The 15,184-nt window shown below is 37.6% G+C and overlaps 1 pseudogene; it reads left to right on the forward strand.

The window, feature by feature from the left end:
* The first annotated feature begins 1,944 nt into the window (after positions 1 to 1,944).
* LOC145692815 (tubulin beta chain pseudogene) lies at positions 1,945 to 3,874 on the forward strand (annotated as a pseudogene).
* Positions 3,875 to 15,184: the final 11,310 nt, after the last annotated feature.

Consider the following 15,184-nt stretch of genomic DNA (forward strand, 5'->3'; position numbering starts at 1 on the left):
CCACGTCCCCCCCAGTTCCTAAAAATATTGCAATGGGAGAAGATAGGCAGGGGGACGGCATGACGCCATGCCGCTACCTACCGTCCCCCCACCATTTCAGGTCCACTTTTATCCCTGGAAACACAGCCATTTAAGTCCTGATCTGCTTCGTGAACTCCATCTAATCCATTCCTTCTCCTGTGTACCAATGTAGAAACGCTTTCGATGTTCGGCCTGGAATTCTTATGCACGTCGATAATGTTTGTATGTGGTATTTACTTGTATTTCAATGAGTTCGAACTTGTATGACATACAGATAATCTTTCCTGGTATCAACAAATCGTGTATTGCAAACTTTAATATTAATACTCAGAATTATCAACAATAACACGACTTCCTATACGACTTGTAATGGTTACAGACTAGTGGACACCAATCTTGTAAAAATAAAATACAGCTCTTTTACGTTCTGTTGAAGAGTAACTCCAGTGGAAATATATAATTTATGTATCTCTCTTTCAAGTGCACTCACTCTAGCCGAAATTTTACCTTTTTTTTTTTTTTTTTTTTTTTGGACAACGGCTCGTAAAACTTATTAATTAAGAACCCCATAGGTATAATCTGAGTATACGTAATTTAAAACGGTTTTCCTTCTTGTTTCACTGATGTATGTACCCTCTACATATCAGAAAAGGGAGTTTGCGTTAGTTTTCTTTGCTTCCTCCCCCCCTCTGAGACAGCAAAATCAAATTTCCGTGCTAGTTTAGAACTTACATTTCTCCCCCGACTCATTTTCTCAATTCTATTTATAAGAAGGTAGGAGGTTGGTTGATTAATTTTTAGCGCCCCTTTCAGCACTGTGGATGTATCAAACAGCGTGAGACCGAGCCACATGAGCTTATACCGGAAATCGAATCCAGGCATCCTGCGCCAAACAATGTACACCAAGTATATAGCTACTATGGAGCTCATAATAAAAATATGCATATTGCGTTAAACGCAATAGAGGTATTGTAAAATTTACTTTTTGTCTTAATTTATCAACAGGGGGCCGCGGTGGCTCAGTGGTAGAGCGTTCACCTCTGGTGCTAGGGGTCTCGGGTTCAAACCCTGCTCCCGCCAAGTGAACTTTGTGGTGGACAAACACCGTGTGCGTGGGTTTTCTCGGGGTTCTCCCGTTTCCTCCCACTTTCTTCATTCCACCATTTCATTCATTACTCATTATCACCGTCTCCTTTAGCCTAACCGGCATAACCGTGGGACGTAAAACTCAAAATTTAATTTCATTTCATTTCATTTATCAACAAATTAAAGTGTTATTAATCACTATACAAACACACACACACACACCTTCTAAGTGCTAATTTATCTTTGAGAAGAATCTTGAATTACCATTTCCTATCGAAAAACCACACTTTCACAATAGTAAATTAAAAAAAAAAAAATGTGTTGAATAGGTTAATGCTCGGATTTTTATTTTGTTATTTCAGAAATAATACAGTATCTAAGTTGATATGATTTCACACATAGAATGGAAATATTACGAGTAAGATCCTTATAATTTTTCCGTCAAGATCTTGTCCAGATCTTACGAATTATATGTCGAAATAAGTGCCAATTAGAAACTTTATTACAAGACACTAGGAGACTTACGCAGAGTCATTCTGACACGTGATTAACGCCATACTAAAGAGTCCGACTAACATATTTTTCCTGTGGTAGTCAGACCTTTAGTATGATTTTAATCATACGTCAAAATGACTCTGCATAAGGTGGTACATATTTAAAAAAAACTATTTTGAGACTGAAGTGCATTTCTATAACATATATTTAATTTATTCATTTATCTAATAACTATTTTTTTATCGAACCTTTTATCAAATACAATTGCTTCAAAAATTAAATTACAATGTCAATTCTTGATATTATACTGATTTCAAATTTGGCAACATGGCATGGATCACGTATCCTAGCAAACTTCAGTTATTTACTCTATGTATTAACGTAAACCATAAATTAAAGTCTTATTTGTAAGTGCTCTTGATAGTCCTACTTCTCTACACTTAAAATAATTGCCTTCTCTACTGTAAAATGAGGGAAATCTGTCATCTTCAAGCTGGCCAGTGTGGAAATAACATTGGAGGAAAATTTTGGGAAGTTATATGTGATGAACATGGAATTGATCCAACAGGTACATATCATGGTGATTCTGATTTACAACTAGAGAGAATCAATGTATACTTTACCGAAGCAACGGGTGGAAAATATGTCCCCAGGGCTGTGTTAATTGATTTAGAACCAGGAACTATGGATTCCATTCGAAGTGGTCCGTTTGGACAAGTTTTCCGACCTGATAATTTCGTATTTGGACAAAGTGGAGCTGGTAATAACTGGGCTAAAGGACATTATACAGAGGGTTTAGAAATCATCGATTCTATTCTTGATGTCTTGAGAAAAGAAGCTGAGGCGTGTGATTGTCTTCAAGGATTCCAATTGGTTCATTCTCTTGGTGGTGGAACAGGTGCTGGATTGGGAACACAACTTCTCAATAAACTTGGTGAAGAATATCCAGATAGAATAAAATGTAATTTCTGCATTGTTCCTTCTCCGAAAGTATCAGATACTGTGGTAGAACCATATAATGCTACACTTTCTATCCATTTATTAGTCACAGGTGTAGATTATTCGTTTTGTATTGACAACGAAGCATTGTACGATATCTGTTTTAGAACATTGAAACTCACAACACCGACTTACGGAGATTTAAACCATTTGATTTCTGCTACAATGTCAGGTGTCACAACTTGTCTAAGGTTTCCAGGTCAACTGAATTCTGATCTTCGAAAATTAGCAGTTAATATGGTTCCAGAACCACGTTTACATTTTTTCATACCAGGATTCGCCCCTCTTACATCTCGAGGAAGCCAACAATATCGTGCTATAACAGTTCCGGAAGTAGTACAACAGCTCTTTGATGCCAAGAATATGATGGCAGCTTGTGATCCTCGACATGGTAAATATATTACAGCTGCTGTATATTTTCGAGGTCGTATGTCCACTAAGGAAGTGGACGAACAGATGTTGAATATCAAAACGAAGAATAGCAGTTATTTCGTCGAATGGATACCAAATAATATGAAAACAGCTATTTGCGATATTCCACCACGAGGTTTAAAGATTGCAGGTACTTTGATAGCCAACAACACATCAATTGTCGACTGTTTCAAGCGAGTGGAGGAGCAGTTCAGAGCAATGTTTAGGAGGAAGGCGTTCTTACATTGGTATACGGGAGAAGGAATGGATGAGATGGAGTTCACAGAAGCAGATCAGGACTTGAACGACTTGGTATCAGAAATCTTGCAAAAGCAGGAGATGACGTTAGAAGAGGAAGGAGAAGCTGAAGAGGAAGAAGAAGGTTAAATACAGCACTAGAATCACGAGAAGTATGGAATACGTAGTATAATTCGAGCACAACTTCTATTATTAAGTCCTTATATTAGGAAATAAGGTTGATTTTAGAGTAATAGCTTTTTGCCTTTAGAAATTCAGAGATAGGAGAGAGATTTTTATATAACGTAAGGATTTAAGCGACATTAAGATTTTGAATCACTATCAGCTTAACTTACGATACTTTGAATTAGAGTATGACATTTATATGAAGTGAGTATTTCGATCAAAGGATGGAGAGGATTATAATCAAGTAACACACTATAAGAATTATTTATTATACCTATTTATTGTTATTTTCGCAAGATAATTTTGTAAAAATGTTTATTGCAACGAGATTTTTTGTAAACACTGATGTTATTACGTATTTAATGTCAAATAAGAAAATTATAACGTTTAAAATATTGCTGGAATTAACTTTTAAATAAAATAATATTCTTTATATAAATCTAGTTATATTCATTGTAAAGAAATGCAATTACTCTACAGTTTGGTATAATTAGCTATACAAACACTAATTTTGTTCAGGCAATAACCGATTTTGTGCCACACCTATTCTTCTAAAATAGACACAGTGTAGTAGTCGAAGTGAAACAATATGCGGTGATATGCCATATCACCTTTGGTTTTCACGTAATGAATGCATACTGCCTCTGGTTTTCCAGTGATCAAGACATATAAATGCCTTTAATAAATCCATTTTATACACAATAATTGACGAATAGTTTTACACGTAAAAAGATTTGATTTCTTAAATAGAAATAATTTCTAAGTTGACAACACCGACATTTTTGTTATATTTTTCCGTTTGCGTGTTACTTGCCACGGTGTTACTTGCCACTATTGGAATTTCGTGTTACTTGCCACGGTTACCTTATCGCATATTTATTGTCTATGACAGCGTGTCTGTTGCCACGCACCTGCATCTAGATTTGAACTTGAGGGGGTGGGAGTAATTTCCCAAGCAATTTTCGAAACAAGGCAATCACCTGAAACACAAGAAACAAATTTCTGATTTAAGAAATAGGAACCTTGTTACATTTATGCGTGTCACAAAACTCACAAAACTCGCACGAAATACAAGAAACAAAACAAGATTCTGATGAAAGGAGTATTCTTGCAAATCTACACAAACAATTGAAGTTCTTCAGTAACTCGAAAGCATGTAATTCGAAACATCTATTTTTTTTTTTTTTATCTCTCTGCTTGGATGTACCTCGGCAACTTTTCTGTCGCTGTCGCCGCAGTGAGCGGACTCCCATAAGACTCAATGCATTTTTAGATGTTGCCCAACTGTTTCGTCGCCAAGCTGTTGCCTTAGGCCTACCGCTCACTGGCAACATTTTGTCGGGCAACTATCTTGTTGCTCTGGCTAAACGCATTGAGTCTTATGAGAGTTCGTTCACTGAGACGACGGCGACAGAAAAGTTGCCGAGGTGTTGCTAAGCAGGGTAACAGCTCGGAATCGGAATAGTTGCGCAACATCTAAAAATGCATTGAATCTTATGGGAGTCCGCTCACTGAGGCAACGGCAACAGAAAAGTTGCCGAGATATCTCCAAGTAGAAAGGTAAAAAATAAATGTTTTCTACAAGTTTTTTCACGTAACAGTTCGTTCTGTGTGTAGTGCGTGAAAAGAAGTGCTCGCAATGGAAACTAATGCATTCTTTGATTAGTGAGTAGCATGTCTTTAATTAGTGATAAAGACTATGAGAAATTAATTGAGGGAATAGAGAAACGCCTCATTAAAGAAGAAATATATATAAAGAAGAAATTATGGAAGGATGTGTGTTTAACTGTTATAAGAAACCAGAATGAGCTTTCCAGCCAAGATAAAACAACACAGGGAAATTACTCCCACCCCCTCAAGGTCAAATCTAGATGCAGGTGCGTGGCAACTGACACGCTGTCATAGATAGATAAATATGCGATAAGGTAACCGTGGCAAGTAACACGGAATTCCAATAGTGGCAAGTAACACCGTGGCAAGTAACACGCAACGTATTTTTCCTTCCATTTTTTTTTTTAAATGAGGCACCTTCAAAGAAACTAATCTAGTTTATAATTTGATGTGCCATATTGAATTGTTTCTTTCTTAAGTATGTGTGTGTCTTTTTGCCTTAATGGATATAAATACCGTGTTTTGAGCATGGGTGGATCTTCCCGGGAGTTTGGAATACCCCTTAGTCGAGAAGGGGGTCTGGTAGTTTCCTCACAGGAAATTAATATAAAAACTCGGTTTGTCAGCATTTCCGTGAATAATTCTTTATAATGTAACCATAGGGTAATTTTTCTTTTTCAGAGAGGTTGAGTTGAGTTGATTTTAGTTTAGCGTCCCTTTCAGCAGCGAGGCTATATGAGACGTGGACCTACTGATTAACGTGGAATCCGAACCACATGAGCTCCCGCCTGGAATCGAACCCGGGTCCCCCACGCCAAAGGCGCGTACGCTAACCGCTTAGCCACGAGGGAGCTCTTTTTCAGAGAGGTGTTGGCGGGGGTGAAATTCTTTCATGTCCCTTCCGCCCGTAACTACACAGAAACTTTTCAGTGATTTTTAGTCATTATGTAAATAGAAGTGTAATCTTTTAGGCAACATTCACTGTATTCCAGCATTTAGATAGCCGGTATGTCGAGTCAAAATCAAAATAAAATATACCGCCTATAGATACCTTCGAAATATACCGATAGTAGATACATATCAATTACATACAAAGATTAAAAAATGTACATCTGGACCGAGAATTGAACAATTTTGTACAATTCTTTGTAACTGAGAGAAGATATAATTTGTCAATGGTAAATTAGACTGTTAAGGTCTTTTCACCCAGTTTGAGGAGATTTAAGAAAAATAATTTAATAGGTGGTGACTGTACTTCATTTATGTTGTTTTTCAGAGTTTGTAGTGTTCGAGATGCAGCACCGTGACTTAGATTTTTTCTGGGAGGGCAAGCATTAATATTTGGGCCCCCTAGAAAAAGTTGTTTTGGGCCCTCCAGCAAAATTCGAAAATTGGCCCATTCTTTCCATCTTTCTCTTACTCTTTATGGACCACCAGGAGCCTCTGGGCCCTTCCGCACCCCCTGGACCCTTTCCATACATAACAACTTAATTAAGGGGACAATATTGACAAATCTCAAAGCCACACTAGTAAATATTATTTCTAGGGCTCCTAATAGTAGATATTTTTTACTAAAATGGGCCCACGACTCATTTTTGTTTTATTTACCTTTTGTGTGCTGTTTTGTTTGTGTAATGTAGTGAACCTGTTTGATGCTTCATTTATAATTTCATGTTTGTGTTGTGCATGGAGTAAGAAAATTTTGTCTTAAAGTGGGTCCCCCGCGAACGGCAGGGAGCTTCTCTTGCCCTCCCTGCCCCCCCCCACAAGTTACGGCCCTGTTCAGTTGAACTTAATAGATCTCGGATTATATTGAAAGGAGACAGAATTTTTAATTTTATTACTTTCAACAAGTACACTATAATATGAATAAGCCATACAATACGGAATATATGAATTTGAGTTCTGAGCTAATTTATATTTTAAGAGTTCATTACATAGCATCACAACTCTTGTATTTTTGTTCCTATTTTTCGATATCAGTCTTCTACAGTAACTCCTCTCGTATCATATTCTGCAGAATTTATTATACAAGTTAGCCTCAATCTATTACATTAGTACGAACTGATATGTCCGCTTTGACGTCTTGTGAGAAACTCACCAAAGCAACACAACACAGGGATGCATTAAGGTTACGCGTCTGATGTCACACGCCCAGCAAAAAGGCTGGAGTACCCACACAATTATGAGGGTTTTTTTTTTTTTTTTTTTTTTTTTTTTACGAATTCAAGCTACGGCCTTGTGCATAAGAAGCAGCAGGCAACATTAACAGTGTTTGAACCGGAAAGGCGAGTTAATACACCAATCACCATTAGTTTGTCACATGTCCTTCCGGTAACCCAGAATTAGCAAAGAAGACCCGCGGTGGTCACCAACCAACATCATGTTCGGATGCTCAAGAGATCCTCACGAACAGTGAAACTGGACCCACAAGAAACTGTTTTGCAGACTAGTTAGGCATAAACCATAGATATGTCGTTCGGATGATTCTTGCAATCGGTGAGGTGAAAAAGCTACGGATACTACATAAGTTGAGACGGCCAACAAAAGCCACAGTGAGGCTGCGGTGCCTCAGTGGTAGAGCACTCATCTTTGATGTGTGGGAGTCCTTGGTTCGGTCTCAGCTCGTACCAAATGGACTTTGTGGTGGACAAACACCTGTGAGTGAGATCTCTCGGAGTTCCCCTGTTTCCTGCCAGTTTCTTCCATTCTACGATTTTATTCATTATCTTCTTTAGCCTTGATGTAGAAAAATTGAATCAACGTCGGGAGGTGTGCAGTTCTGTGAGTGTAAATAATACCCCGAAAAGTTTCACTTTAGATTGGATTGTCACTTTAGATCAAAACTGGATCAACCAGGACAATTCTAGGACATCAATTGGATATTAATTAATATCCAGGACTTTTTCCAAAACTCTTGGAAGTTGACCGAGGCGAAAGCAGCACTGCTGATTGTTACAGTGCTGAACTCCGTGAAATGCGCCCAATTTTACTCGCCAGCATCCAGAAATGTTCAAAAGACATGCTTTCCTTATGACTCATGACATTGCACAAGCAAGTATCGCTCAAAAACCGTTGCAGATTCTCCATGAGTTATAGTATGAAATCCTTCTTCATCCATCGTATTTTCCTGATGTCTCTCCCGCAGACTACAATCTCTTCCGGCATCTCAATCACTTTCTTGGGGGGAAAGATCGTTCCTGATGATCAGGTAGTGCAGAGTCCAGATTTCTATCACCGTTGAATCCAATAGTTCGTTGAGCGAAAACGTGTATGGTTGCAGACGCTGACTATTTTCATTCAGCAAATATTATAACTTGCATTTTGTGGTCTGGAAATGACGCATTCAGGGCCTAAATTTCATTACACCAACATAATACTCTGGAGTGCTTCTAACTTTGAGTAGAAACACACTTTCAATCATTTTAAGCAAGGGTGCCGATTTCTCCGTAAATTTGGGGGACCCATTCAGATGCAGAAGGTATACATATGAGGATTTTAAGACAAATTGCATTCAAATTATGCCAAATATTGTACACTCATAAATACAATAAGGGAGCCCACATGAGCTTTGGGGGAAGGGGGGCGGATCGGCGCCCTTGATTTTAAGCACTCGTCCTTTTCAATAGAACATTCGAACCGAAAATTTTTCTGTAATACGAAAACAAAAATGGAGCAAATGTCTCTCCAAAGATTAGGACTCAACTGGAGCAGCCAGAAAGAATGAAGTATGTTTTAAACTAGTTCCATAACTGCCCATTGTTATTAGATCATGATTGTTGGGTCTCATAAGATTGTAACGTTAGAATATTGCTCCACTCGACAACTCTTGAACGGAAACAAATTCTTGAATATTTTTCAATAGATAGCTAGAAATATTATATTGGTCGAGTTCGTTAGTGGAGTCAATCTTTTAGCATTTTAAGGGGCAAAGCCGACTGTTCCTTTATACATAACGAAAGCAAAGCTTCTTATACTTTATTTTGTTCCAATAGATAGCTAGAATGATTGCTCGGTCGTCTTCGTTAATGCAGTCAATCCTTTAATATCTTAACGGGTAACACAATCCGTTACTGAACACGATAACTTGAACGATTGGGATTTTTTAATGCTGTTGTTACAATAGAGACCTAGAGTAGTTATCTCGGCCAAGTTCGTTAATGGAGTTAATCCTTTAACATCTTAAGGTGCAAAACTGTCCGTTTCTTTATACATAACTCTTGAACGAAAGCAAAGCTTCTTATACTTTATTTTGTTGCAATAGATAGCTAGAATGATTGCCTCGGTCGTCTTCGTTAATGCAGTCAATACTTTAATATCTTAACGGGTAACACAATCCGTTACTGAACACGATAACTTGAATGATTTGGATTTTTTAATGCTGTTGTTACAATAGAGACCTAGAGTAGTTATCTCGGCCAAGTTCGTTAATGGAGTTAATCCTTTAACATCTTAAGGTGCAAAACTGTCCGTTTCTTTATACATAACTCTTGAACGAAAGCAAAGCTTCTTATACTTTATTTTGTTCCAATAGATAGCTAGAATGATTGCCTCGGTCGTCTTCGTTAATGCAGTCAATCCTTTAATATCTTAACGGGTAACACAATCCGTTACTGAACACGATAACTTGAATGATTGGGATTTTTTAATGCTGTTGTTACAATAGAGACCTAGAGTAGTTATCTCGGCCAAGTTCGTTAATGGAGTTAATCCTTTAACATCTTAAGGTGCAAAACTGTCCGTTTCTTTATACATAACTCTTGAACGAAAGCAAAGCTCCTTATACTTTATTTTGTTGCAATAGATAGCTAGAATGATTGCCTCGGTCGTCTTCGTTAATGCAGTCAATACTTTAATATCTTAACGGGTAACACAATCCGTTACTGAACACGATAACTTGAATGATTTGGATTTTTTAATGCTGTTGTTACAATAGAGACCTAGAGTAGTTATCTCGGCCAAGTTCGTTAATGGAGTTAATCCTTTAACATCTTAAGGTGCAAAACTGTCCGTTTCTTTATACATAACTCTTGAACGAAAGCAAAGCTTCTTATACTTTATTTTGTTGCAATAGATAGCTAGAATGATTGCCTCGGTCGTCTTCGTTAATGCAGTCAATACTTTAATATCTTAACGGGTAACACAATCCGTTACTGAACACGATAACTTGAATGATTGGGATTTTTTAATGCTGTTGTTACAATAGAGACCTAGAGTAGTTATCTCGGCCAAGTTCGTTAATGGAGTTAATCCTTTAACATCTTAAGGTGCAAAACTGTCCGTTTCTTTATACATAACTCTTGAACGAAAGCAAAGCTTCTTATACTTTTTTGTTGCAATAGATAGCTAGAATGATTGCCTCGGTCGTCTTCGTTAATCCAGTCAATCCTATAATATCTTAACGGGTAACACAATCCGTTACTGAACACGATAACTTGAACGATTGGGATTTTTTAATGCTGTTGTTGCAATAGATAGCTAGAATGATTGCCTCGGTCGTGTTCGTTAATCCAGTCAATCCTTTAATATCTTAACGGGTAACACAATCCGTTACTGAACACGATAACTTGAACGATTGAGATTTTTAAATGTTGTTGTTACAATAGAGAGCTAGAATGGTTATCTCGGCCAAGTTCGTTAATGGATTCAATCCGTTATCATTACGGGTAACGGTCAGTTTAGCTTTGGTTATCCATATCCCAAATACGCAATTTTTGCTTGATCCTATTTACTGTCTTTAGTAGAATCTATGAGAATCTAGTAGAAACTATTATCTATTTATCTACAACACCGTTATACAAGAGTGCTAGGTGTGCTGTTAACGTATTTCCAGTACGTTAGGGTTGGGATTTTTTTGTTTGGTTGAGTTAACATCCAGTTAATGTCAGCATCGAGGCTATATGAGATGTGGATCTACAGCTTAACGTGATATCCGAAGCACATGTAAACCCACCGTCTGCCCCGCACCTAAAAACTATACGCTAGGCATATAGCCACCAGGAAATTCTGGATGTTTTCCTGTAGCACGGATTACACAGACCATTGAACTATTCAGATTTACTTTATGTTCTCCTATATGATCATTTAGTTTCGAAGTTATTTTACACAGAAAGTTATTGGAAACACATTTTGGAAGGAAATCTCCCAGGATCTGTACATTAAAGGCGTAATTCAATAGTTTAATTTCGAAAATGTGCCTGCAGATGGCAGGAGAAGCTTGTTTGGTACGTGTCATTACATGGAAATGCTCAGCTCGAAAGTTAGAAAATGTGGCATACGATTATGTTCATCCGAGCGGCTCGTATATTTCAACCGAACTTGGTATACATATTATTTACAAATTGTAAAAGTACTGTGTGTGTGTAAGACCTCCTGGCGTACCTGGGGGGAAGGGGAAGTGACTTATAAAATGATCGAAAATGACCGATATTAATGTTGAATCTTTAGTTTTCGGGATCGATGAGGTGAATCGTTACATCCCCGATGCCGTCCAAGTCCCCCTTGACGTTCAGGTATACACTGGATAAAATGGGCTTCAATCCTACTTTACACTGGATAAAGGCGCAAATTATGGTTTAGCCCCTCCCTTGATCATATCCTGGATCCGCCACTGTATATATTACTTATACTAGTACAGTATATTCCTCTTTCCAAATGAGAACAGATATTTCTTCCGTAAGTTTTACAAAAGTATGCACCCATAAAATCAGCACTAAACGTAATTGATTTGTTATACGTATTATCCACCTCTACCCGTTTATTTCAAATAGTCAAAATCTCTGGTTCATTGTTTTCATAAAAACGTATTCAATCATAAACTGTGGTGTGGTAATATTTATTGATATTTTGAAAAAAAAAATAATTTAAAATGAAATTTCTTAATAGCTATTCTTAAACTGATGTAAGGCAACTGTACCCGTAACTAGGGGCACATTGTCTAAATATTCCATGCTCCTTATGAAGACCCCCCAAAAAGGTCCCAGAAAAAGATACCCCTGGTCTCTGTTGCTTCCAAACGTAGCTACTTTCTTTCCTTGGAGTCCTGGGTTCGATTCCCGGCGGGAGAGCACAAGAAATAATTTCACACTCACTCACTTTCATTAATCTAAAAGATTTAACTTTGAAATGTTAAAACTAAAACAATTATTATATTTGTAACACACGACCCGGAAAGGTAAACACATTGTTTAATAAGAAGGATTTGTACATAAATTAGCTCTCCAGCAACAAGTAGAATATTACTTTATTTAATTATATAAAATCTCTCATTCGTAGCAAACCAAATTGTGTAAACGTAGAATGAGATTTAATGCTGCCAATTGATTCAATAACAATGCATATAACCATTTATTTTTTTTTTGTTCATAATGGCATTCATATGAATTGAATATACCTTCGAACAATAACCCTATGATTGACAGGTTGTCAGTAAATGCTCCATCTTGTAAAATGTATAATCCATGTTTCTGCAGATGTCATCGTGTGTCAGGATATGTTCAATGATCAGGTGACAGCATTTCCAATATTCAAGGGAGATGTTGTGCATGTCGAGTAAAGATGAGATAACCTATGTTTTAATGAATGTGTTAGAATATGATTTGGCATTTATTCCAAAGTTGGGCGTCCGCTTTCGCCACGTTTTTTCGCTGTTATCTCCTTTCCACACTTTCTGCAATTGTTATTAGGTTCATTAATACGTGTTCTTCACAAACTTTTAAAAAGATTTTGCTCGTTATCAACGTATTGCTTCACAAATGTTAAAACTGTTAGTTCATTGCCCTTGTACATTCGCCATGTTGATAACATAAATGTTCGTTTCTTTCCCACAATGCAACTGTTCGGTTACCTTGCGCCAAGTAGTTCCCTCCGCTCGCCGTATAGTCTCATGTTTATAACCACTTATATATAACAAATAAACAGATATTTCGAGACTCTTATATATTATCAAGAATACAAACGATCAAATTATCCATATCTTTCCTGTAAATTTTAAAAATTTTGCTGGAAACGGACGCCCAACTTTGGAATTTAACACTATGATTTTATAAAACTTGAAGTGCTAAGGTAATATTTTTGTTTTGAAAATAAGATTCGTGTTTTTAGAAAATTAATATAATTTCCCTTCTCCTAAATCGATTGTATACATTATAATGAAGTTCCTGGATATTGCATACATTAGTATAATGCAGGTTAACGAGGTTCTAGGGACTGCTGACACCGGGATAAACAGGCACGTAGCCAGGATTTCGTAATAGGGGGGGGGGAGTCCGTGACGAAATACAGTGATATCACACCAGGGACTCGATCATTCTAAACTATCTTACTGGCAACATAGATTGGTTTGTTTAACCAGGATTTCGTAAGGGGGGGGGGGGGAATGACATGAAATACTGTGGTTACATACCAGGGGCTCGATCCATCTAAATTATTTTACTGGCAACATATCCATATTGATTTGTTAGGTCAATAAAATGAGGATATGTTAGTAAGTATTTTAATAACAAACTATGAAGAAATCTCGATAAAAGAATATTTTTAAAAGTATTGAAAGTCTTCCGAGATCATTCGAACTCGATTCTTCTTGTCTTCTTTCGTATTGTTTTTCTCATCTTACTTTAATGCAGACAAGGATAGCCTTTTTTGGCAGTAAAGATATCCTATAAAGATATCCTAACACGTGTAACTGGAAACCATGTTTCATTCTCATATTATTGGTGATTGTGGCCATTTCTTAAGTTCTACCTGAGAGTCTATCTGATCGAACCAGTTTATCGATCGTCATTTGTAGTCCATAAAATTAGCATGGAGCTAGATGGAATTTGGAATGCTCCATTACAATAATATCCATTTCTAACTTGACCCCCTCCCCCATTTTCTCCACACAAAGCTCCTCATAAGAAAGAGTAATCAAACGCTTGCTGTAGCTTTTTATTTTTAACGCTCATTCTTCTTTTTCTCATTTCTGTTTGTTTCATCCTTCCTTATTTTTTTTTTTATTTCTGGTCTCGAAGGGGGGGGGGGTCCGGAACCCCCTGCCCACCCCTTGGCTACGTGCCTGGGATAAACATGTTATAATGAGAAGGGATTATGTTTCTTGGGTTCGTTTTGTTTATGGCAGTCCGCGTTTGTGCAATTGTGTTGATTATGACGGGGACAAATGATCTTGATGCAGGCGTCTACATTAAAAACTAATAATAATAATAATAACACAAGTAATTGTTAATTACTCCCACCTATATTCTCAGCAAAAATCATATAGCTTATTTGTATAAGAAAATAAAGAGTACAGATGAAGTGTAAAATCAAATCCTTGAGCTACATTCATCATTTCTCTGTTAAACAAGAATATTTGTGTTAAGAAATTGTACAAATGTTAAACGAGTTGTCTATTTTGCGGGGGTCTGAAACAGTAGACCTCCACGTGGGTGCGACCCTGGGAACAACGTTACCAGCACATAAATGATTGTTGAGAGGGTCTCATTGAGGACCACATTGGCTCCCTGGTTGAATCGTGTAATATTCAAGTGTGAAGAGCATTCCGGTTAACAGCGGCCCAACCTTGCACTGTAAGGTAACGTGAAGGAAACTACATGTGTCGTCAAGGTTCCTATCGACCTAGTCTCACCACGTTATCAATGGAGAATCATTGTATTGTGTGCAAACCACATCGTGACCCTTCATATCTGCGCCCGCCATCCGGCTACAATTAGTGGATCCACTACATCCCATGTCATCCCGCACCATTGTCGGAAACTAGCAGCAGCCGGAGTACCCAATCACAGTTCCATGTCTAGGCTGCCCTTAACATCACAACGCATAGGGCTGACTTTGGAGTTTACCGTATCAAGGAAGCATGAATTCCTCACGAGAGGCGTCGTGTCATTTTAAGCGATGAATCTCGATTCATAACAACCTCGGATGATTGCCGTATGGGAATATGACGGCTCCGAGGGGAGAGGACACATTCTGTCAATATTTTGGAGAGACATTCTAATGTTGATTTTTGCGTTATTGTGTGTGTGTGGAGCCCTCGGGTATAACTTGCAGTCACCTCTGGTAGTGGTTTCGGCAACTCTTACCGAACAATAGCCTACTAATTCACGGACATTTGTGTTCATGTGCTACGCCTTATCAGACC

Source organism: Thermobia domestica, chromosome 8 (genome assembly GCF_964235325.1).
Source record: "Thermobia domestica chromosome 8, izTheDome1.hap1.1, whole genome shotgun sequence".
NCBI lineage: Eukaryota > Metazoa > Arthropoda > Insecta > Zygentoma > Lepismatidae > Thermobia > Thermobia domestica.